Source organism: Dermochelys coriacea, chromosome 1 (assembly GCF_009764565.3).
Source record: "Dermochelys coriacea isolate rDerCor1 chromosome 1, rDerCor1.pri.v4, whole genome shotgun sequence".
In the NCBI taxonomy this organism is placed as follows: Eukaryota; Metazoa; Chordata; order Testudines; family Dermochelyidae; genus Dermochelys; species Dermochelys coriacea.
This window is the reverse complement of record NC_050068.2, coordinates 60,699,166-60,725,682: the sequence shown is the minus strand read 5'-3', so window position 1 is coordinate 60,725,682 and position 26,517 is coordinate 60,699,166. Positions and strand designations below refer to the sequence as shown.

Sequence of the window (26,517 nt, the reverse complement as noted above, 5' to 3'; positions counted from 1 at the left end):
CAAGAAGCACATGATAAAGCAGGGAACTGAACTGGGGCCAACTCCTAGGTTGGTGACCTAACCACTGGACCATGCTTCTTCACAAGAAAGCTTACTTTAGTTCCTGTTTCCAAACTGGGGCACATACATATAGCCAATTAGTTCACATTTTGATTGTTAGAGTAGTCTATATTCATTTAAATAATTCCCATTTAAAAAAAAACAACACTTTTTTAAAAATAAAAGCTTTTACAATTCTTATACCAAAATCAGCAGAAGTGAGTTGGTTTGGAGTGATTTGCCTGGAAGCTGTACGTGGTTATGCAGGACTCAGTTTGATTCCTGTGTCATTGCCCAGTGGGAAGAACCATATTGACTAAAGTACCATGTTAATTGACATTGAAATACTCAGGAGTAGCAGGTCATGCACATTGGGGGGATAAGGGAGGAGAGAAATAAAGAAAGAATGAAAACTGATGACACCAGAGGGAAGTTTTTCTTGTGATAGGCATGACTCTAAAGCAGAGGTGGGCAACCTGCAGCCTAGCAGGGTAATCCGCTGGCAGGCTTCCAATTTGTTTAAATTTGCGAGGCTGCCTGCAGCTCCCAGTGGCCACAGTTCACTGTTCCCAGACAATGGGAGCTGCAGAAAGCGGTGGCCAGCACGTTGCTGCGGCCCCGCACTGCTTTCCACAACTCCCAATTGCCACAGATTGACCACCACTGATCTAAAGCAACATGTCAGTCTGAGGCTACTGAATATTTATGTCTTTATTCATAATGTTTGTATTACTATTATCATAGTAATCGTGCTATTCCCTGAGCCTAAGGCTATGGTTACACTACAGCAGTTGCAACTGCACCACTGTAATGCTTCTGGTGAAAGCACTCTAAGCCGACAGGAGAGAGCTCTCCCATTGGCTTAATAACGAACACCTGCCTCCGGGAGAGGTGGTGGCTACGTTGGAAGGAGAAGCTCTCCCCTGGACATAGCGCTGTCCACGCCGATGCTTAGGTCGGCATAATTTACGTCGCTCTGGGGTGTGGATTATTCACATCCCTGAACGACATAAGTCATGCCGAAGTAATTTGTAATGTAGACAAAGCCTAATTCTTTAATAAAAAAGATGATGTACCTTTTACTTGCATTTTGCAGTGCTGAAAGACCCATTTATGAGGAATGTGCTAGGTGGTTTTTAGTTGTTGTCTGTTGCTTCAAATATTTATATATGTTTCATCAGCTTCCGTTTCTCCAGTGCACAAGAGATAACTTTCCCATTCCATCTGGCCTAGCTGTGCTTGTTGTTGGCACTATCTCCTAACAGCAGTTCTGAACTCAAATCGTTTACAGCTATTCCTGATGTTACCAAGCTGTGATATTGCAGCATAAAGCTCTCTGTTGACACCAACTCTATAGGAAGGGCAGAGCTGCAAAGTCTGAATGTGGCACTGGCTCCAAACATGCCCAGTATTCAGGAGAGCTTGGGGAAGGTGACTGGGTTCAAATACAGGACCAATATCATTGCCAAGTAGTGCTAGACAGGAACTGGTTTCTCCATCCCATGAAAATTTTCAGAATTATGAAAAGAATTTTGCCCTGACTTGGAATGAAAAGTTGCAACCTTAAAAATGTTCACAACCACACAGTCGGCGGGGCTGGGGAGAGGAGATAAACAAATCAGGTTGGGTCAATTCAAATGTTTCATTTCAATAATCTTGAAGCGTTTGATTTTGACCATTTTTTACGCTAATTAGCTTAAATTTCTAAATCGGGGTTGGCAACCTTTCAGAAGTGGTGTGCTGAGTCTTCATTTATTCACTCCAATTTAAGGTTTCACGTGCCAGTAATACATTTTAACATTTTTAGAAGGTCTCTTTCTATAAGTCTACAATATGTAACTAAACTATTTTTGGATGTAAAGTAAATAAGGTTTTTAAAATGTTTAAGAAGCTTCATTTAAAATTAAATTAAAATGCAGAGCCCCCGGACCAGTGGCCAGGACCCAGGCAGTGTGAGTGCCATTGAAAATCAGCTCGCCTGCCGCCTTTGGCGCGCATGCCACAGGTTGCCTACTTCTGTTCTAAATGAAGTCATTTTGAAATGAAAAGCCCAACTTTTTTTTGTTTAGAAAATGTCCCATTTTGAAACTTTTCCCCACCAAACATGGATCAAGTTGAGAAATTCCTCAAAACCATGAAAAGTTGTGGTTTCAATGAATGACCATTTTCGATGAAAACCATTTCAAAGAATTCCCAATCAGCTCTATTGATGATGCAACACCAGTGAAATCAATAGAATTAGAGTCATGCAGCTGGAATAATAGAACGGTGAATCAGTCCTCCGTGATCCCAGCTTGCAGCCTGCTCTACTACAAATATATTTTAGTTTCAACAAAAAGTGACAGATCAGTGTCACCTACTGTAGCAGTGGGGAAAAATGGATCAAAGGTGTCCTCCTAATCTTTTTTGATCTGTGCTCACATATCTCAGTTCACATGGCATGCTTCACATGCATGGCTGGAGGGAGCTGTCCACTTAATTGTGCTTATATTGTTCAGGATACTTAGTTTCATGAGAGTGTCTAGCATGGGTTTCGTTCACAATGCATTTTACCATATAATATGCTTCATATATGGCTATAGGATAATTTTGCTACATATAACAAAAGGGTTAGGGATAGGGTCTAGAGTGACCTAGACAAATTGGAAGATTGGGCCAAAGAAATCTTCAACAAGAACAAGTGCAGAGTCCTGCACTTAGGATGGAAGAATCCCATGCACTGCTACAGGCTGGGAACCGACTGGCTAAGCAGCAGTTCTGCAGAAAAGGACCTGGGGATTACAGTGGATGAGAAGCTGGATATGAGTCAGCAGTGTGCCCTTGTTGCCAAGAAGGCTAACAGCATATTGGGCTGCATTAGTAGGAACATTGCCAGCAGATTGAGGGAAGTGATTATTTTCCTCTTTTCAGCACTGGTGAGGCCACATCTGGAGTATTGCATCCAGTTTTGGGCCACCCACTACAGAAAGGATGTGGACAAATTGGAGAGAGTCCAGCGTAGAGCAACGAAAATGATCAGGGGGCTGGGGCACATGACTTATGAGGAGAGGCTGAGGGAACTGGGCTTGTTTAGTCTGCAGAAAAGAAGAATGAGGGGTGATTTGATAGCAGCTTTCAACTACCTGAAAGGGGTTTCCAAAGAGGATGGAGCTCGGCTGTTCTCAGTGGTGGCAGAGGACAGAACAAGGAGTAATGGTCTCAAGTTGCAGTGGGGGAGGTCTAGGTTGGATATTAGGAAAAACTTTCACTAGGAGGGTGGTGAAGCACTGGAATGGGTTACCTAGGAAGGTGGTGGAATCTCCATCCTTAGAGGTTATTAAGGCCCAGCTTGACAAATCCATGGCTGGGATGATTTAGTTGGTGTTGGTCCTGCTTTGAGCAGGCGGTTGGACTAGATGACCTCCTGAGGTCTCTTCCAACCCTAATCTTCTATGATTCTATGATTTAGCCGTCATTTGAAACAAGACAGAATAGTAAGTGTAATAAGTAATAAGAAGAGAGCAGGAAAGAAGCTAAAAGTGATGCAGTTATACAAGTTAGTTATATATACACAGCTTGATGACTCTGAATGTTTTAGATTTTTTTAAACCTAAAAATCGATAATATCCAGTACTTTCCCCTTCACCCAATAAATGTTCAGATTCTCAATTACTTACATGACTCGAGGAGCTGGGACATCAAGAAACAACACCAATAAGCCACAAGACTTGGCAATACTAAAGATCAATTTCTCCAACTGTGGTTCAATCTTGCCAACTGCTTGGTGATTTCTTGTAGTCATCATAGAGGCAGTGGATCTTGAGGGGAATAAGGCAGTAGTACCTTTCAGATTAGGGAGGGTTTTCCATGCGTGAGGCACAGCATCAGAGAAAATACAAACGGATCTGTGAGAGAAGAGGACAAATGGGTATTTCAGATTGTTGAAACTGGAGGAATAGACAAAGAGAGGGACATTGAAGCATTAGACACAAATGAGGGACAATCAAATTATGAAGCTCCATGCAATCTGCAAAGAGGGGCTTTGCATTTTGGTTCTCAGATTTGTGTGGGGGAAAGTGTTCAAATACAGTGCTGCAAATTCACTTGAGCATATAATAGGAGGTGCAAACAGTGCAGAAAAGATCTGATACTGTGTCTGTCTAATAGTCTTTCTTAAAGATGCCGCTATATCAAAACCTAAGGAAATTAAAGAGAAAATTCCAAAAGTATTTGACAAACTGGCCATCAGCAAATATTCAGAGTTAAATAAACTTCACATTCTTCTCTCTCTCTCTCTCTCACTCACTCCTTTCCGGCCACTGTTTGTAGGGGTCTCCGAAGAGTGCCAGATGTTATATATCATGTGTGCTTCAATGCCTAGGAACAATTGGGTCAGCTACGAATGAAGTGAAAGCCTCAGCTCTGACATGTACATTTTTAAAGGGTTGCCCAGAGACTCCCTTAATGTCAAAGCCACTTGCTCAGTAAAACCCCATGCAATGCTTGGAAATTGTGTGGGTCAATGTTTGTACTGTACAGACTGTATAAACTAGTGGGGCTGACCTGGCAGTCCTGATACAGCCAAAAAAACTGCTCTCTGACAACTGCACACTTGTCTGCAATTTGGAAAGTTCAATTAGCACAAGCCCAGTATCTTATCATCACTTTACTTTGGTAGTTCTCTTTGCTGCATTCAGAAGTGCCCACTCCTGCAAGGCTTTAGTAGTGTGAAGTCAATGGTAACAACATCAAGCCTTTGGTGATGGGATATCATTCTCACCTTGTCTCAGAAATGAAGGCCCAATAATACGAGGTGCTCAGCACCTTTGACCCGAGTTGACATCTGTGGGAGTTGAGGGTGCTTAGCTCCCCGCTGGATCAGCCCTCCCTTGGTGAGGCTCAGGTCTACGCAGTGTAAAAATCTCACTTCTGACTCAATCATGAACATTTTACATCTCTCTTTTCTGTTAATCCTAGCAATTTAATTACTGTGGTGCATCTGCCCAAAAAGTAGCTGTCCCAGATTTACCAACAAGCCCAGCTACAGTGCTAGAAAAGAACATTGGCAGATGGCTATAATGGCCCCTGTCTGCACCATTTCTTCCTTTTTCAAAGAATTATAGTCATGTGTACTCTACGGGGAAGTCCTATGGCCATGGCCATGCTTTTGGGCCCAGTCCTGCAGAGTGAGAGATGCCTTCCAATCCCATTCATGTCAATAGGAGGGAAGGTGCTCAATGGCTTGCATAGTTGAGTCTTCCTAGAGTATGTTAGGATATAGATATTCAGGCTGTCTGTAAAGGCCTATACTCTAAGAATTTAGGTGTATTCTTATCACTTAGCTAGTTCTAGAGATATGAAGGAGAGAATCAAAATCACTGTCTGACTGTAAAGGCCTTTTCTTACTGTGACAGTCTGAGGCCCTGTTCTTAGGCTAAGCTGCAGAGGCAGCCATAAACTGGGAAGCGAATGGTCACATCTTTACATTCCAAACTAGTCTCATTGAAATATGGTGCTATTGGGCTGTTAGGAATACAATCCTGTCCTGATAATGCCTATCGTCTCCAGAGAAAGGGAAGTGCCTAGAAAATGTAAAAGGAAACTTAGTTTGATAGCATCCTGTCTGGCAAGAACTCACTTAATCAATAGCTGGGATGTGAAATCTTCATTTCTGTGTTGTTCTATCACTGTAGTCCCCATTTCCCTATTGTTTGTCTGTATAATCTCTGTCTGGTTCTGTGATTGTTTCTGTTTGCTGTACAATTAATTTTGCTGGATGTAAACTAATTAAGGTGGTGGGATATAATTGGTTACCTAATCATGTTACAATATGTTAGGATTGGTTAGTTAAATTTCAGGAAAATGATTGGTTAAGGTATAGCTAAGCAGAACTCAAGTTTTACTATACAGTCTGCAGTCAATCAAGAAGTAAGGGGAGGGATGGGGGAAACTGGAATCATGTTTTGCTAAGGGGGAAATGGGAACAGGGACACCAGTAATGCTCTGTGGTGTCAGAGCTGGGAAGGGGGACACTAAGGAAGGAAACTGGAATCATGCTTGCTGGAAGTTCACCCCAATAAACATCGAATTGTTTGCACGTTTGGACTTTGGGTATTGTTGCTCTCTGTACATGTGAGAAGGACCAGGGAAGTAAGTGGGTGAAGGAATAAGCCCCTAACAGGGGGAAAGTGTTTTTCCCTTTAAATATGCACATTGCAGGATACTTCAGGTTGTGTTACATCTCACTATGCTGCAGGGCGCTAGTACTTAATGTACAGTAGTGAAATCCACAGGCACTCAATAGGGGTGAATCTGGATTCAGCATGTTTATAAGAAGCTTTCGTCTGTCCAGATATTATGTAAATTATATAACCTGCACAGAAGTATTAGACTAATAAAAATGTTAATGCACAATAGCCAGTAGCCCAGCACTAGCACCTGCTGCAGCTGTGGTGCATCAACCTAGGATGCTGTCCCTGGGGAGAGAGACACCCAAGAAAAGGGCCACTCAAGCTGGGGAGGGGACTCAGAATCCACCCAAAAGCCAGAGCTGGGCAAGAGAAGGCGGTCTGGATGCTGAGCTAGCAGATGAGCTGGGGTAGAAGGTGAGGTGATAAAATAAAAGAAGAACAGGAGAATAAAAGAAGGGGACGGGGAAGTAAGAAGGAGGAAAAATAGGAAAGGTTTCAGGATCATGAGAAGCAGGAAAAAAAAAAAACAGACCTGGCTCTGTGAGCAGACACTGTTAGAGAAGAGAAGTAAGATCTACAGACATACCAGAGAGAGTTTCAAGGCAAAAAAGTGAAAGGAAATATAACTGGTGAAATAGGGAACTGATCAGAAATCTGTGTGAGATGAAAACAATAAACAAGAGGCTCACCCTCCAAGGACCTGCAGGATACAAACAGCGAGACTGACTGTCTTGTGGATGGTTTCAGAGTAGCAGCCGTGTTAGTCTGTATTCGCAAAAAGAAAAGGAGTACTTGTGGCACCTTAGAGACTAACAAATTTATTAGAGCATAAGCTTTCGTGAGCTACAGCTCACTTCATCGGATGCATTTTTCCACCAAATGCATCCGATGAAGTGAGCTGTAGCTCACGAAAGCTTATGCTCTAATAAATTTGTTAGTCTCTAAGGTGCCACAAGTACTCCTTTTCTTTTTGTCTTGTGGATGAACTTGGTGAAAAGAGGTACACCCAAAGGAACATTGAATCTAAAGGAGCACTTCAAGCCAGAGGAGCAAAGAACAGGACAGCAAGAATGGAACTGGACTTACAGCCCAGGACAGGAAAAGCTGATTCTTCTCTGAGTGACACAGTATATTGTTGAGTAATCTTTTGTTCTAGTTAGTAAAAAAATACATTTGGTATTAACTACACAGAGTGAGAAAGATTAATGTGTACAAAGCTCGCAAAGATAAATGTGTTGGTAACCTATAGTTTATTATTGTAAGTAGTAAGTACTTGACAATGTTCTATGTTATTTATGCTCCTGGTACAATACTTGGGTTTTCCCTTGTAAACTTCTCAACATTTAAAATAATAACTTTTGTCTTAGTTTGTCTCTGCCTCTCTTCACAATTAGGCTAGCCTGGTCACTGTATAGCGACCAAGTGCATGTGGGAGTCAAGTGATGTACAGAGAGAGCATTTTCCCGTGGCAATTAGCTCTGCATTGTTCAGATTTGTTACCCAGTTTGGAGTCTTGACATCCCAATGTATCTTCCCACATACAAACATCTTAAGCAAATTCATCAAACAATCCCTGGAGACAGTTGGAAAAACAACTCCAATATGTGGCAGCAGCTGATACATAAACGTTCATATCCATCCACACGTATTCCTGACCCATCACCACTGTTGTAGGCACAGTATTGCCTCAAAATCCCCCTCTCCCCCGATGATGAAAGACCATGAGGAACTGAATCCAGGAATGGAGGCTCCAAACACTTCACTTTAGGCTACGCACAGCTGTCAGCGCAGAACAGTGTGTAAAAGCCCCTATTTTTGGCTTTGGGGAGCTGCAAATGATGGGCCTTGACATTCCTGTGCAGACACTAAATTCAGTGATTGGATTTTAAAAGAGAGAGGAGATGAACACGAAGGGAGAGTCTGAAACAGACATGGTGAAATATACTGAACTAACATGCCAAGCTGCCTAATATAATTAACATCAGTATAAACCGTATCTTCCAGCTCAGCTTCAATTCGTATGGTGTTTGTTCAGGAGCCTTCTTGTTACAGTGTGGCATTCCTGGCAGCATCCCAAGCCTGGCTAACCTGTCGGTCTCACCTCCTGCACCATTTAACTGTCAGTTATGTTTTTGTGGTTGACTGGTCAGTGAAATGACGAATGAATAAATGTTTGTGCTAACTGATCTACAGGCAGATGCCTCATTAAGCAGAAATGGACAGTGGATGATATGCTGTTCATGTGGTTTTGTTTAACATCAGCAAATGCCAGCTGGGGTGAGGGAGCATATTTTATATCAGACATGTTTGGAAAATAAAATACTAAATTTATCCTTCGATCTGTTCCCCACGCCCCCTCCCCTCCTCTCTACCCTTCCTCCCAGCCTGTTAAAAGCCTGTTGAAATAAGGAACTCCTAACTGAGCCTAGCTTTAAGTACTGTTTAAAAATATACAGACTTCCTGGGCAGCTCTCACTTTTCCAAAAGGCCTGGCTCACACTGAAAGCCAGCACTGCACTCCTGCAAAACATGCTCCTTCATCCCACTGAGTTTCAATGAAAGTTTGGTACCTAATACACTTATTTAGCTTTAAATAAGCACTAAAAAGACACTGATCCAAGGCTCTAAGTGCACTAATAAATCATTAGCTGTATGATTCAATCTCAGCAGCATTAAAATAATCATTTCAGCAGGAGCTCAGCCACCAACAGGAAACTCCTTTCTGCCTCTTCATCATAATACCCTCAGTCTTCTCCAACCCCACTGTCAAACACATGTTTTTTGCAGCACACCCAGAAGGTCACCAAATTCGAGCTCTCTCAGGCCAAGGTGGGGAGCACATTCTCGAGTCCTGGAACCTACCCAGAGAAAGAAAATCCCACCCTCAGTCAGGCACAATGCTGCTAACTTCCATGAGAGTTTCAAGCAAGTCAGGAATGAGAAGAGACTTCAGGAAATGGTTAATGGTTTCTAAGGCTTTCCCTGTTCAATTTTACAGACTTCAGGTTTCCTGCAGGGAGGGAGTCCTCTTTAAATGTGATCTAGCCTTTGGTCCCGATTCTGAAAACACTTTAGCAGGTTATTTTTATTGTTGTTTATTATCTGTTAAGGACTAAATTGTGGCTTTAGGCACAGCCCTGAATAAAGGGTTGCCCCAAGAGGCTTGTGGCCCTGACATGCCCCCCTAAGTTACAGTTCCCTCCCTGCCTCCTCTTTGCTCCATGATGGCAAGTCATTGGTGTTAATAAGGACCAACCACAAAACTGCAACCCCAGTTAGCTAGCACATGAGTGGCAGGGGCAGAGCGAAGGGTATGTCTGCACTTCTAACTGGCGGCGTGACTGCAGCATGGGCAGATGTACCTGAGGTAGCTTTGATCTAGCTAACCCAAATAACAATAGCAGTGAAGCTGTGGTAGCGCAGGCAGCAGCATGGGTTGTACAAGCCCCCCCAGGCCTCTCGGTATGTACTCAAGTGGCTAGTCCATGCTGCTCCCCATACTGCCATGGCTTCATCAAAGCTAGCTCAGATATATCTAATGTGCTACAATCACACTTTTGAATGCAGCCTGGACACACCCAAAGACTGTCCATTTGCTGAATCTCCTTACCTTCTACTGTGTGGCCTGCATAACTGCACCCAAGGTCTGGGTGACTTGCACAGAGATGTAAGAGGGGCTGTTACCTGCCCTCTCCAGGCATGTGTTCCAAGTCACAACCTAGCCCTAAGTGAAAAGAATCAATGTGTTTACAGTCCAAAGACCCGAGAAGCTGTCCTCAAGCCAATAGTGCCATTCACATCAATAGGAGATGTGGGTCCTCGGCATCTCTGATAATCAGGCACAAGGGGTCTCAGGATGGGTACCCTAGAATTAAAGCAGAGATGTGTGTACAGGCAGTACTCCTGAAAATTTGGCTGCATAGGTTTGCAGGTGAAAGTATCATTTCTTTGTAATGAAACTGGAAACTCTTTTCAAACACTAGCATTTGGTAACCTCCTCTAGGAGAAAGAAACCTAAAAACCAGTTAAGCTGATGAGCTTCAATAGTTAGTTGATGGGTGACCAGGCGAAATGGAAATATTCTCTTCCTTTCTAACATTCCTCCAGTGATCACACTGGGAAATAACAAGGAAGGTGATTGCTACGGTCCCTGAACAACTTTGAATTGATATGACATGCCAAATTCTGCAGGAGATCAGTATTCCCTTAACAGCTCTGCTACAGCTGACAGAGCTAGTTAGTACAATGTGGATTGCTAGGGAGGTTGGAAATCCAGTTTTACTTAGCTGGCTGAAGGATCCAGCTTTATAAGGTTTCTTACAATCTTACACTTACTTTAAGACTAAGGGCCAAAGCCTGCAGTCCATGCTGAGTCCTTCCTCAGATAAAACTCCCTTGATTAAAATGAGACCACAAGAGCTGGCTGTTATTATGTACTGTATTTCCACACTAAGTGAAAAGGCACAAAACAGCAAGCCTACCAGAGAGAAGTGATGAAGAGGTTGCTATTTTGGGGCCTGATCCTGTATTCTTTGATTATCCCAAACTCCCATTGTCTTTGTAACCAAAAAAGAAAGTGAAAAGTATCATTTTAGTCTTAGTCCTTTGGTATTTTTTCACTTGAACTATTTGTTGTGTTTCCATTGCACAGATTCCCCCTTGTAACTGCAGGTGTGCACCACCTTGTTTCACAGAATATGTCCACTTTGCAATGCAAAGGATGATTGCACTATGAATAGACATATCTATACAAGCATGCCTAAAAATAGTAGTATAGATGTGATGGCACAGGAGAGCCACCATGTAGGTCCCCAGCATACTCGTAGAGCCTGCACTGAAGTCCCTGACATTGCATCTGCACTCCTGTTTTTAGCTAGTGTGGGCAAAGTTAGCACAAATATGTCTACTCATGCTGCAATCACATCTCAGATTGCAGTGCAGACATGCCCATGAATCACTCGGGTACTTTGTTCAATCCTCAAGAGAAAAATATTGTTTAGAAACAATTTTTGGTTTGGGTGGGGACAGGGCTGGATTAAGGCAGGGGCTTTTGGGGCTGAAGACCAGGGCCCCAGCTCAAGGGGGCCCCGCAAAAATAAATCACAGGTAGTGATCTCCAACCTTGGGCCGCTAAAAATCCTGCAGCACAGTGGGGCACTCAGGCAGGCTGCCTGCATGCCATGGCCTCATGCCGCTTCTGGAAGTGGCTGGCTGCTAGCACGTCTCTGTGGCCCCATCCCCAGCACCGTCCTCACAGCTCCCATTGGCTGGTTTCCCAGGGGCCGCAGAGATGCACTAGGAGCCAGTCATTTCTGGGAGCAGCGTGGGGCTAAGGCAGGCAGGTCGGTAGCTGGCCGGGAGCCGCCTGTGGTAAGCACCTCCCGGCAGGAGCTTGCACCTCGCACCCCCCCTCCTCCACTGCAACCCCCTGCCCCAGATCAGAATCCCCTTCCTGCACCCAATCCCCTCCTGCACCAAACTCCCTCCCAGGAAAAAGATTTATATACAGGAGCCCCACAAAATCTAATAGCCATGGGCCCACAGGAGAGTTAACCGGCCCTAGGTGGGGATAGGAATCTTCTAAAATCTGGTAGTAAAATATACTTTTCCCTTTGCTACAATGCTCAGCAGCCCTTTGGCACCAAGATTTTACCAGGCTTCAAGAGGAATGCACATGACATTAAAGTAGATAGTTGTTGCACTAATGATTCGGTGCTAGTCTGTTTATTTCAGACAGCTACCCTACCTGTGTCCAGTCCTGTGTGGTGCTGAGTGCCTTCAACTTTCATTAAAGTCAATAAGAGGATCAGAGCCTTGACAAACTGGATGAGACCGGGAATGGTTCTTTCTTGCTCTTAGTCCAGAATCTTCATTCCTAATGTTGGTGCACATATGCAGTAAATCATAGGAGCCCTGTCCTGCCTGGGAGATCCCCCACTGCAGCAATGAGGTGCAATGGCAGTTGAAGCCACTGTCTTGACCCAGAATATAACGGACAAAGGGTTATGTACCAGAACCTGCTTTGACAGGTTTTAAAAAGGCAGCTTCAAAAAGTTAGTTATAGCTATTTCTTAGCTAATCTGCCCCTACTGAAAGCACTACTTAATTCTATTGTAACGCTGCAAAACATTGCAGTGGTATTCGGAGTTATTATTGCAGAATACTGTCATTTTCATAGGGCTGGGAGCATTTTTTTATTATAATAGGACTGACTGCGCTGATGTTCGGAGGAGGAGCCTTTCCCCATAACCCTTGTGCCAGTGGTCTATGCAAAGCCCATTTATCTGGGCTTTGCACAATGGAGCAGGACTTCCCCCTTAATATAATGTTCTGTGTAAATGACTGTGATTACTGCTCTCTTCCCTGCATGACAGAGCATGCAGACCTTTGGGGTATTTGCATGCAAAATAACCACCATTAATTTCCACAGACATCTACAGCGCATACACACGCACTTTTCAAGTCTTTAACAAAAATCAGTTTGAATGTGATGGTTGTGTGACAAAATCTCTGCTAAATAAAATCAAATGGATTTGGGTTATTACTTATTTCTATGACATGTTTACAAAGAAGGCAGCACTCCAATTCCAGGGAGAACCCCCTGGATAAATCCATCTACACTTTTAACTGGAATGATCCATAACATTCATATTAGATTAATATCATAATATAGTACAATAAGCAAAAATCTTAAAACAACAAACAGAAGTTTCATACTAAAAGGGATGCTTTAGTTACAGAAGGCAGGAGGCAACCTGAAATTCTGACTGCTCTGTGTTTTCTGCCGCTTTAAATGAAAGGAAACGCGTAAGGTTAGAAATTAGCGGGGAGATCTTCCAAAGCACATATGGCAGTTCAGTGCCTACCTGCCATTTATGCCTGTGAAAAAAAATCTGCTCACAAATTAATTTTTTTAAAATCCTTCTGAATACTATGAATAATCCTGCAGATCATTAAAAATGAACCGCTTGTTTACTTTTCTCTCAATTTGGACAATAAAACCAGACTAATGAATTTCACTTTTATTTCTAATCCGCATGTGGGATTTTCAAATATGACAAAAAAACGTAAGACTATAAATTCTGTTGAAAGTGAATGGGACTTGTTCTTCTAAATCCCTTTGGAAATTTTGAACCTCTCTCCCAGTAACTAATCAATTTCACATTCTGGTTTCCACCCTGTAGCACAAACCTGCAATGTTTGGGTTGCAAACACTATAGGAGAATGTTTATTGGTTTATAAAAATGTTTACATTGGATTTTTACATAATATGTCATAGAAACATGTCTAAGGTTTTGAAGAAACTTGTTTTTAGAAGACCTACATTTAGGGGCAAATTTCACCTGACAATGTGTCTTTAAGTGTATCATATTACAGTATTTGAAAGGTAGTCACCTATGATATTGTAATACTGGATACCTAAGATGTGCATTTGATGAAGTTGTTCCAAGGAGCAAAATATTAAGTAAACAAACATGTTAATATGTCAATGGAATTATTGTGGGCCAGATCCTCAGCTGGTACAAATTGGTGTAGTTTCATTGCCTTCAAGAGAACCATGCCAATTTTCACCATCTGAAAATATTATGACCCATTGTATATCGTTTCAGCTGGTTTCTGGAGAAACTGAACTAATCCAAACCAAAAGCTACCTTGTTTTTTTTTCCAGGCTATATTAAACACCATCAAAGAATAGTAATAAATATTGACATAACCCTTTGTAGGAAATCCTTTGCAGGAAACAGAAATCCAATAAGGAGAACCATATTTACCCCTCCACCAAAAAAATAAAGGAAAATGGTTTAGAAATTAGTTTCATTTCCAAAGTTGTGAAAAAGGAATGAGTGGTCATTTGCTATTTTTTCTACATTCGTTACCTTAATTAAAGTTGTCATGAGTCATGTTTATAACACTTAACATTTGTTGGACTAATAATAAAGACAGACATTCAGCCACTGACTTGTTTGTCTAAATTCACCAGGGATTTGTGCCGCTATCGTCATTATAGTTCCTGTACGTAGAAAATGAAAAGGCCAAATTTAGAAATGGATCACAAGTCTCAGGTCAGTTTGTTTCCAAGAAGCAATGAAATCTGCTTTCTTATTTAACTGAAACTTGCCTTCCCAAGTCTTATCTTCCTTGAGACTTTCAGACCTGTTTCCATCCTTTAAGCTGTTAACTCTTGCCACATTAGAACGATGAGATATGGCTAACCTGGCTCTGAAGCCAGCCGGAGGAGGCCGGTTGTAATTGCCATTTTAAAACAAAAAGCTCTCATTGAAGTCACCAGGGCTTCTACTGTATAGTTACACACAGAAAAACTACAAAGAGAGGTTATGATTGTTGTAGTGACACTAAGGTTGAGCGAGCCACCCTGTTTTCAACCTCTGCTTTCTATAAGTCATAACTTTCTCAGTCATTGCCCTTTGGAACTGAAGTTATTTATGGAGAAGTAAATTATTTGTAAACATTTGATCAAAGCCCCATTCGGCTGACTTTGAATTGGTGAACATGAAATCACTATATGCTGCAAACTTCGAGGACTAGTTAGTGGAGCCTTTGTTTTCAAAACTTTAAAAGATTTTGCATGTGATGAATACAATCTGCTGCGCTATGTGTGGAAAAAGCTGGTAAAAGTTGACTGAAGGTGACATTCTGAGCCTGTGCTCAGAGTCACTGTTGTTATTTACGAAACTCTGGCAATGTTCTTTTCAGGTACAAACTACAAATTAAAGACAGTCCCTGTCCTCAAGGGCTTACAGCCTGCAGGCCAGGCAAAGAGAAAATCAGATACATTAGCACACACAGAGGAGAGAATATTAAGTATTATATTTATTACTTGTGGCACCTTAGAGACTAACAAATTTATTAGAGCGTAAGCTTTCGTGAGCTACAGCTCACTTCATCGGATGCTTCATCGGATGCTGTAGCTCACGAAAGCTTATGCTCTAATAAATTTGTTAGTCTGTATTCGCAAAAAGAAAAGGAGTACTTGTGGCACCTTAGAGACTAACAGCTGCTACTCTGAAACCTATATTTATTACTATTATTGTTATTAAACTGGGAGGGTTGTTTGTTCTTCTGGTGTTTCAAGTGTTATTATTAATAGTTCACATCTTGTGGGAAAAAGTGAGCCTCCACATGCCCAGCGTCATTTCCCTAAGCAAAAGAACTCTGTGCAGCATTCACAAGAGACTCATTTCAATGATTCAACATTCAGCTAAAGCCACACACTCTGAGTGCCGAGAGGCACACCTGCTGGATTCTGGGGCCACTTCCTGGACTTTTATAGGAATCTGAAGATTCCACCACTTTTGGTGGCTTTCCAGGCACGACCAGAGATGGTCTCAATTGTAAACAGTGGTTAGTACACATAGCTCTTGGGCCAGGGCACTTTTTTCCCCATCACAATAGCCAATAAATAATCTCATTTTACTTAGGTCCTTAGGTCAGACTGCTACCCCTGTTTGTGAGTTGACAAGGCCAGTATTTAATCCACTTAGCCTGCCAGAACCCCCCACCTCCTTCATGCAGACACAGTAAAAGCACAGATCTCCTGTGTGTCCTGTATAGCCCTCCCCCCAGCCCCTTCTGCCCTCTTGGGAACATGCATTTGTAAAGAGACGGATTAGGAAAATTACAAGGTGGGTCACAGAATGTCAAACTGTTTTCAAGGCTTAAATCCTTGGATCACTCAAGAGGCAACCCCCTTGGCTCTTGCCACGACAGTTCAAGTGACTCTGCCTTCTGACTTTACAATGCCACTTACAGTTGACCCTGATGTATATTAATAGTGCTGCTTGATGACAGAGGATTCAGGTCCACTGCTATGGTAAACAACTAAAGGATCATGAATTCCAGAAATAGGTTTACATTCATTTTCTAATTATTCACTGTAAAAATATCTATTTAAACCCAATGGTCTAGATCCTCTGCTGATGTAAATCCACTTGCTCAAGGCACTTCGGTGGATCTGACCCAATAATCCTCCTCCCTGAGCTAGCCAGTTCTCAGACCAATTATTTTTATTGTCATTTAACACAATGAAAGAAATGAAACATTGCAGAACGACTGCTGGAGAGCTTAAATGTACACCTCCAGGATGACGAGTGACTACCTCAGTGGCTACGTCTCACTTGTTTCTGTCTGTTCCAGAATATGGGATAAGAAATTCTGAATTCTCCATCAGTTATTACTATTATTTGTATTATAACAGTGCATCAAGTCCTGAAGCAAGATCAGGTCTTCATTGTGCAAGGCACTGTACACAAATAATACAAAGACTGCCCCTTCCCCCAAAGAGCTTATAGTCTATTACAAAGTGGGTCAGATTCTGTCCTCAGTTTCACCAGTAAAATCTGCTTGGCTTCAGTGAGGCTGCACCACTGAACTGGAAGTAGAATTTGATCCAATGTCAGGCTCAATTCTGCCCCTTCAGAGTGGTTACAGAATTCTGCAAGAGGACATTACTGAGAATTTTGTCATCATGTTGAAGTACAATGCCATCAGGGTCTCAGTCAATCACATCAATCTGATTAAAATATTATTGAAAGACATAATGTAGCACACTATGCTCTCATGATATATGGAATTGAATTAACATTGCACCATGTCATTTGATTATAAAGCCATGCACACTTTTGACCTGGTACCACATTGCACACTTGGCATGTACTTTACAAATGACTCAGTGTACTCTGGAATTTTTCTTTAAATTGTATTTACCAGAGCCGCACGCAATACATTCCACATCTGTCATACCACTAAACTGTAGAGGCCCAATTCTGCTGTCATTTACACCATTCCAACCCCATTCAGCTTCACATGAGTATTGTGCACATACAAATCTGGGTACTTCACATTCACAATTAGAGATGGGTTTAAATCTTCCAAGGGAACATTTTTCCATTAGAAAATGCTGATTAGACAGGACTGAATCTCTCAGTACTTTCAAAGGAAATCTGGCAGCCTGCCTGGTTTCCTGCCAGCCTGGGCTCCCTGACTTCCTGGGCAGCTGCCTCCAGGGGCTGCCCGACTCCCCACACCTCCAGCTCACCAGGGAATTGGGCAGCCAGGCACAAGCTGAAAAATTTATTTTTAGTTCTCACAAAATGGAATTTTTCAGAATTTTTCCTCCCACAAAAAAAATCTTTTTTTTTTTTTTTTTTTGCTTTTCATCCTAATTTAGGACAATTCTCCTCCCCAGCCCCCATCAATGTTTTTCATGGGAGGGAAATTCCATTTTCTGGCTAGCTCTTTTCACAATCCTGTAGACCTCTTTTCCTCCCATGTACAATGGCATAACATCCCTGTGACAACTACAGCAATTGCCTACATTGAAAGTGATTAATACACGGCTAGATTTTTTTTAGGGCAGTTTAGTGGTTGGAAAAAATCAGAGGAGGAGGCAGGATGTGACAAATCAGCTCTCTACCAACCACCACCAAGATATCTGGGTGCTCTATGGAACAACATGGGATTTGGTGTCGAGGATTTCCCCTGTATATATTTCAAGCATGACTCAGCAGGTATTGATCTCTGATTGATTCACAAAAGAAAATATTTGCTTTATACAAACCCACACATAAACAGGATTAGGTGAGAGAAGAACAACCCACACTAACAGGTCCACTAAACTATGAGGACACTCACACTCTTTCCATATATAAAAATACAAAGTTTCCACAACAGTGAAACAGCATCTGGCCCAAATTTCATATTTTTCCAGGTCTCTCAATCTGCCTTCCCACTTTTGTTTACTGCTTTTCTCAATCCCTTCCTTCTCCAGGAACAGATCTACACATCAAACTAATTTATACTCTGTTTCCATTTCCCAATAATGTATTCCTTATCTTTATTTACCCTTAAAGTAAAGAGAGAGGTGTGGTCTAGTGGCTTGAGACTGGGACTGTGTGCAAGGAACAGCTGAGTTCTAATGGTGACTTTGGTCAAGTCACTTAACCTCCCTGCCTCAGTTTCCCATATGGAAAACTTCTATAGAACTGAATAGGGAATGAGAAATTTTCCATCAAACTTTAAACCAACAGAAATAATTCAGTAGCAGGGATGTAATTCTCTGTTACAAATTCTACAGGTTGGTCTAAAAGATATATAGAAAAGATCACAAAAATGCTATCTAAGTAAAAAGTAGAATTAATCATTCTACTCACATTCCCCATTTGAAGTTTGCTATTGTTTTTGATTTATTTGAAGTTTCTTATTTCTTTTCAATTAAGTCCCCTCACTCTGGAATCTATATCACTGTGTAAAATATTCCTTTGGAACCTTTATCAATCCCTTTTGTAACTTTAATACCTTCTAGCACGTGACCTCACAAATACAGAGAATATGGGGCAGATTCTTTACTGGTGTAAATTGTCATAGCTCCAACTGAATCTGCTGCAGTGATTTTCGTATCAAGAAAAGCATCAGGAAGGTATGTTTTTATTTTACCAAGGGTTTTTGCACACTCATTGAGGCTTACATTTCTTTTATAAGCAAGGGAGGATCCATGAAACACATCATGTAGGAGGCAGCATTAGACTATTACCATAGCAGCTATATTTGAAAACCCCACTCCTTAGAGGTTTAGAAGGTTCGTTTGAACTACTACTGCAGTAGCCACAACATGGAAACAGAGGAGAGGATTGTCTGACTGCATTGTGCCTTACACACCAAGCAATCCAAAAGTGCTTACACCCCTGTACAGAAGGCCAGCATGTGGCCTAAGCACCACTCTACTCCTACTTAAGCAGCTATGCTGGCTGTGTGCCATTTGGGGATTCCCCCATGGCAGAGAATCCCCAGCTGCCCTCATAGGGCACACTAAAGTCCCATCTGTGCCACTGGGGGTAGCTCAGGAGCGATTTAGCAAGCTCAAGGTTCTTACAACCATCTTAAATCAGGGGTGCTGAAAGTAGGGCTGCTAGGGGTGCAGTAGCAACCCTTGGCTTGAAGTGATTTCCATTATACACAGGGTTTGAAGTTTTGTTCAATGGCTCCCGGCACCCCCGCTATACAAATTGTTCCAACACCACTGGCTTAAATCTGCCCCTGATATGCTCTTTCATCACATGGTCACACTGCCATAATACTAAATGCTACATATACACATTATTTTAAAAGAATTGTGTATTCGGAGGTCAGTGGAACCAATGGCAAAAATCGTAAACCTTTCCTCTCTGGAAATCTGTATTTAAATTAGGGATGGGTGAATCAATCTGTCCCAACTTAAGCTAGCCATGAATTGAACCAACTTGCAGCCTTTTAAACTGCAGCTCAATTCACATAACTGAGCCTTCAGACTCCCATCTTGTGACTCCCAGTACAGCAGTGGTTCCCCACCCTCCACATAACCAGCCAATCCAGCTAGGATGACCAGATGTCCCGATTTTGGGGGCTTTTTCTTATATAGGCGCCTATTATCCCCACCCCCGTCCCAATTTTTTACACTTGCTGTCTGGTCACCCTAAATCCAGCTACACTTCCAACTGTTAAATTTCCCTTGCTATTTCCATGAATGCTAGACTGTGCATCCCCTTCTTCCCAGCACAGGAAACACAGTCTGTGGATACAGATACACAGGGGTAAGTGGAAAGGCATGGGTGGTGAGTATAATAGGCAAGGGGAGGCGGCACCTCCCCTAGCACAACTGTCCCTGCCACCCGACACCTGGGCTGTGGTGTCCCCCCTCCGTCCTGCCTCTTCCCTTCCCTACTATGACCCTTCCCAGAGGCTCCCACAGCTTGCTGCTGCTACCTGGGGTGAATCTTTCTCCTTTCCTCTCCTCCACCCCATTCCCTTCCCCACCCCCGTTGGTCCCCACAGCTGCCGGCCCATCTCTCCTCACCCCACTCCCGGGTGTGGTGTGTGTGTGTGTGTGAGAGAGAGAGACAGAGAGTGTGAATGCGAGTAGGGAGTCGGGGGGGGGAGAGAAGAGGTGAGGGGAGGGGGGTCCCTGAGTAACTTTACACAGTGAAAAAGCCTCCTAGTAGCAGAGATCGCTGAAACTGTTAAAGAGCCATTAAAGTGGTCATGAAGCCATGTAACAGGCATTTGCCAGTGCCCAGGAAGCTGTTGGCCACATTCAGCTGGCTTTTACATTGTAGGAAAATATGTTATTGGGGTTAAAAACCGTTTCCAAATGAGGAGCCTTCCGTTATTCTCTGTACCCAGAAGAAGTAATTGCTAACCTGGCTCAAGGAAGAGATGACAGCCCGTGAGTGTATTTCTTGATCTAGTCATTTTATTCAATCCCAGTTTAAGGAAATGAGTCTGGCAGGGAATTCTGGGTAAGAAAGGTGATTAAACTACTGCCTTAATGCAGGCTGCCAATGGCAAGCACTTTTTCAAAAGGGGAGATGAAGCTTCAGGCTGGCGCAGGTAGCCTGGCTTTTCTCCTCTCTCTATACAGCACACACTGAACTCCCTGCCACGCAGAGTAGAATCCATCTGGCAACTGAGCTATACCTGTTGCCTGCTCAGTTCCCTTGGGGAATGTTATTAGTGCTTTAAGGTGAAAAGGGGTGGGGGCATCATGGGGGTAGAGTGGGGGGGCAGCAGCAGGGTGAGTGACAATAACAGGGTTCAAAAGAGAACTAGAGAAGTTCATGGAGGATAGGGCCATCAATGGCTATTAGCCAGGATGGGCAGGGATGGTGTCCCTAGCCTCTGTTTGCCAGAAGCCGGGAATGGGTGGCAGGGAATGGGTGGCAGGGGATGGATCTGTTCATTCCCTCTGGGGCACCTGGCATTGGCCACGGTCGGAAGACAGGATACTGGCTAGATGGACCTTTGGTCTGACCCAGTGTGGCTGTTCTTATGTGAGGAGGCGGGCGGCGAGCCAGCTGCACAGCAAAGGTGGCCTGGCTGTCTCGTGGCAGGTGGGAAAAGGGTCTGGTGGGGGGGGGTGAGGAGGCGAGCAGCAGGTGGGCAAGCGGCAGGCGGGGGAGGAGGCGAGTGGAGGAGCAGATCTCCGGGGGGGGGCGTATAAAGAGGAGAGTGGTGAGTCAGCAGTGGGTGGGGGCAGGGCCTGAGGCAGAGCAGGGGTGGAGTGTGGGCGGGGCTGTGGGCAAAAGAGGTAGGAAAAGGAGCTCGCCTCCCCCAGGGGAAGTTTCACCCACTGCCCATGTGGAAAGGGACAGAGACCAGACAAAGCTTTGGCTCTGCCCTCCCAATGTGCCAGCCAGCACAGCTGAACTGACATAAGGTGGAGGTAGTAATTTTCTGCTAGCATAGAGCAGCAGCAGATTACTGTGCTCCTGAGCCATTATTGCTTCCCTGGGCCAATGCTGCAATGTGGCACCCATTACTATGGGCTTCATCCTTATAGCTCCCTTACTATAGCCTTGTAGCCTTTCATATCTGTGATACTGACTTTTTCCTTATGGACTTGTATTTGGTCAAATTTGCCTTAATCTTTGTGCAGTTTTATTTCATTTGACCCTTAACCTCACCCTATGATCTCATTTCTCTGCCTCCTCTTTATGAATTCTCTGTCTCTTGCAGCGAATGCCTCTTTCTTATCCTTGATTGTTTTTGCATGTCCATATTTGCCTTTGTTTATTCCCTTTGGACCCCGTTCTGCAACCCTTACTCATCCTGGCCAAAAGTACCTTACTAAACAAGTAGTCTCCTTGAAATCAAATGGCCCACTTGCGTAGCAAGTTACTACTCAGTATAAACAGTACTGGCGGAATCAGGCACTTTGTGTTTACTACTAGATAGCACTTGCAGCCGCTTGGTTTTTTAGCCATCTATCTTTGAACATCTGCTATTTCTCCACAGTAGATTTCCTTTTCATTCCTTTTGTCTACTTTTTCTTTCCCCTAGTGTGTCTCACATTGTCTCATAATCAGTTAGGCAGAAATCCAAATATATGCAACATCTTAACACGGTCGACAAATGTGAAGCATTGGCATCATCTGCCTTTTGGTCTTCCAATAAGCTGCAGCACACAGAAAAAATGATACAGGTCCTTTAAATTGAGAGCAAGAAGTTGTCTGGAATGTTAGTTCATGTTTTCCTAAAATAACCTCAACACCTGAGGCAAAGTGGGAGTTGCTATTTAACACTGCACCGCTTCCAAAACAGTCCTCACACACTGTGTGATTCAAGCCAGAAGTACAGAACTGTTGGCAGCATTTTAAGAATGACTAATGCAGCACTGCTAAAAACAACTTGAAGGGGTTTTCCATGAGCAAGCCTCTTTACAGGTACAGTATTGCCTTTTCATCTGCTAAATATAAGAACTTCACTGTAATGTACACACTGCTGGGCTTTTTTTCAGCACATACCACAGCTAGTAAAATGAACCCTAGCATTTCATAAACAATGGCAGCACCTGATCCTTGTTAACACCACTTCACATGCCCAAAGTCACCATCGCAGAAGATAGGCATAGGACTATGGGAATGGAGCTTAAAGAGTGTGGAGTAGGCACAAAAGAGGAACAAGAGTAGAATGTAATAGATCTACATAGAACACATCACCGGACATCGGCAATACCAGGAGGGATGAGCTGGAGTGCCAATGAGAAGCACAATGGGGAAAAGTTTCAGAGTAGCAGCCGTGTTAGTCTGTATTCGCAAAAAGAAAAGGAGTACTTTTTTTCCACCAAATGCATCCGATGAAGTGAGCTGTAGCTCACGAAAGCTTATGCACTAATAAATTTGTTAGTCTCTAAGGTGCCACAAGTACTCCTTTTCTTTTTACAATGGGGAAAGTAACTGAAATACTTTTGGCACCTTAGAGACTAACAAATTTATTTGAGCATAAGCTTTCGTGAGCTACAGCTCACTTCATCGGATGTGAGCTGTAGCTCACGAAAGCTTATGCTCAAATAAATTTGTTAGTCTCTAAGGTGCCACAAGTACTCCTTTTCTTTTTGCGAATACAGACTAACATGGCTGCTACTCTGAAACCTGAAATACTTTTCTCCTGGATTGTATTTTCTAAATGGACAACCTAGCTTAAATTCTCAATTACTGAGGGACAATCTTCACTCACAGCTATATTTGCTTTCCACAACCAACTCTCTGTATAACTTTTCATGAGTGATGTATCCAAATACTTGGATGCTAATATCTAAACTGTATTCTTAAATTTATTCACCTAAATTTGGGTTATTGCTGATTATGCACTACAGTATATGTATTTTATGACTTAAAAACAGACTTTGTATTTGTGGATAATGTAAGCCAGTGGTTGGCAACCTGTGGCCCAAATGCGGCCCATCAGGGTAATCCACTGGCAGGCCGCGAGACAGTTTGTTTACATTGACCTTCCGCAGGCGTGGCCATCCGCAGCTCCCAGTGGCCGCGCCAGTGGGAGCTGCGGGAAGCAGCTCAGGCTGGCCGCAGGGTGCCCACCACTAATCTAAGCACTATAGCCAGATGTACAGATTTCAGAGTATCAGCTGTGTTAGTCTGTATTCGCAAAAAAGAAAAGGAGTACTTGTGGCACCTACAATTGGCATCTACCAATGTGATATATATAAATCTCCCCATTGTAGTTTCTACTGAATGCATCCGATGAAGTGAGCTGTAGCTCACGAAAGCTTATGCTCAAATAAATTTGTTAGTCTCTAAAGTGCCACAAGTACTCCTTTTCAGATGTACAGACACTCTTTTCTTAACATGTGTACTATATAATTTTTTTAACATTAGCTTTAATAAAAATTTTAAAAATGTATTGCATAAATGGATAGAAACATATAAAGGCTCAAGGCAAAATGTAGAAAATAAGTCAGAGTTGGTTGGAGAAATTTCAATGGAGCCCTATTCTGTCCGAACACGCAGTTCCATCAGCCTCAAAATGCTTTGCAAAATCAGGTTGTTTTCACTGGAATTTCATTCTGAAAGCAAACCCGGGGAGAAAGTTCTGTCAATCCCATTTTGACTTTCTGAATGAAACATTTTGTTTTGAAAAAAAGTTGATATTGAAACAAAATCTTTCAACTGATCGGAAACAAAAACAAACAAAATATGGAATTTTCCTTCATGAAGAATTTTGAAAATTTCAGGTTTTGTTCTGATTCAGAACAAAGCCTAAGTTAGAAATCTCAAAATCCTTTGCACAACAGAATTTATCCTCCACACAGCTCTATGTACCAGTAGCAGAAGCATACTGTGAGTATGTGAATATCCAGACTTGTTCAATGAATGTTTTGTATACACAGACTTCAGGCTTACGGACTCCTAATGAACTGTTCACTGAGAATATTCTTTTGACTATTTGATGTTCGGAGATCAATGTTCAAACTGCGTGATTCATCACATGGCACTGTTTGTGCACCCTGACTAGGTGACCCAACATTTATAAATTACATCTGCTTTCATGTGAAATTAATTTGATTTTGTTAATTTAAATTTATTTTGGTTTGGGATTACCCAAATCAAAGCCACTTCCCAACAACACTCATAAAAACAAAACATTGCTTTGCATAAATGATGATGAAAAACAAATGAAGAGGTGTGTATCTTTGACTGAAATGAAATTCTACTCAGAAGTTACCAAAATGCCTGTGGATGACCTTTCACTATGAGACAAGCTCTTCCAGCAGCTGAAGTTAATGAGAGCCACATGTGGGACTGGAATTTGACCCGAAATAGTTTTCTATTTCTGTCTTTCTATCTTAAAGTTTTCTACAGTGCCCATTACCACAATATCTAAGCATTGCCCATGTAAATTAGATCAAGGTTCCCATCATGGAGTCTTCCACTTTTCTCCCCTTCCTGATTATAGGAGGCTTTGCTTGAGTTATGTTGGTGGGCCATGGAGGAGGTCGTTGCCATTAATGATTTTGCAGAGGAGAAACAAGGCCCTGAACTGGCAATGGAAGGAAACTTGCAGCCGGGCAGAGAGTGGAGCAGAATGTTTCACTGTTAATAGCAGCTGAGGTGGCCAAATTCTGAATAAACTGGAGCATTTGAATTGCCTCCATAGTCAGCAAATTGCAGTGAACCAGTCTGAAGGGGATGAATGCACTATAGCTAAATCCTAGTCTGGAAAGAAGGGGAAACTAAGTCTATTAAAATGATTAAAGTGGACAACTTTAATAAACCAGCATACGGAACAAGATGTAGAGACGCAATTTCTCACCACCTTACATGATTGCTTCATGGAACAGCTAGTTATAGAGAACACAGGAGAAGAGACTATTGTCAACTTATTCCTAAGTAATGGTTCAAAAAGTAACTAGCTGACCCACTCAGTAATAGTGCTCACTACATGTGGTAATTAAGCCAGACCTCTTCATGGGAAAAATCTAGCACTGTAATGCTAAGCTTCAGAAAGGCCAGTTTGAAAAAAAGAAGCTAACTGAAAAACCCCTAATGTCAAAAGTAAGGAAATTAAAATCTGCAGACTGAACATAAGGCTACTTAAGCACAGCATAACAGTGTCAGTGCAAATGAAAAGTGATAAAAGGAAATCATTTAAAAACACATTACATAGCCAGCCTCTGGACCTCCTTGCTATTGAATGTTGTTGAGGTCAAGAAACTGGTGGAACTCAAGAAAGGAATACACATTATATTAGATAATGAGAACATCGATAATTATATTAGAAAGGATAAGAAGACTTTTTTTTTTTAAGAAAAAAATTATAAACTCCCAGCCTTCGCGATAAGCCAACCTTTAACTAAAGGAGGTTATGCAGAAATTTTCCCAATTAACAAATTAACAGCTTATTGCATAATTGCTCACTATGGGATTACTTGCACCTGCCTCTGAAGCATCTGGTTCTGGCGATATCACCACTCGTTTGATCTGGCAAGTCCCAAGTTCCTATGCAAAAGGTAGCGACTTGCCTTTTGCCAGGTGCCCCGCTATGGCTAGAGGTGTTTCCACAGGTCCCTCCTTCTGCTCCCTCTCTTCAGGGACTTTTGGGAGCACTGGATAGTTTTTCTCAGGGCAATCACCAAGACCGGCTCTAGGCACCAGCAAAGCAAGCACGTGCTTGGGGCGGCACAATTCCATGGGCAGCATTTCAGCCACCATATGTTTTTTTTTTTTTTGCTTGGGTGGCATTCTGGCCACCCCCCTTTTTTTTTTTTTGCTTGGGCAGTTGCACTCTCAGAACTTGGGGTGGCAAAAAACCTATCACCAGCCCTTCCCTGAAATGGGGTTAGTAGCCCAAAGTAATTCAAACTAGTTCTCAGTGTCCCAAACACAAGGTCCATCATAGTCACCCCATAGTTCAAACCCATCTCCAAAGCTCCCGTCATCCATGGAGACCTTGTTCTGCTCAGCAGAATCCTTGTCTTTCAGCTCTGCCTTCCTTCCCCTGTCCACACACTGAAGGCGGC

General features: G+C 42.6%; 1 long non-coding RNA gene across 3 annotated transcripts in view; it reads right to left on the bottom strand.

Annotated features, from left to right (window-relative positions):
• The window catches only part of LOC122457221, a 141,112-nt gene that overhangs the window by 50,107 nt on the left and 64,488 nt on the right, over positions 1-26,517 (bottom strand). For all 3 annotated transcript variants that reach the window (XR_006276670.1, XR_006276669.1, XR_006276672.1), the window contains one exon: positions 3,696-3,923. This is a non-coding gene — a long non-coding RNA (uncharacterized LOC122457221). The remainder of the gene's footprint in view (positions 1-3,695; positions 3,924-26,517) is intronic.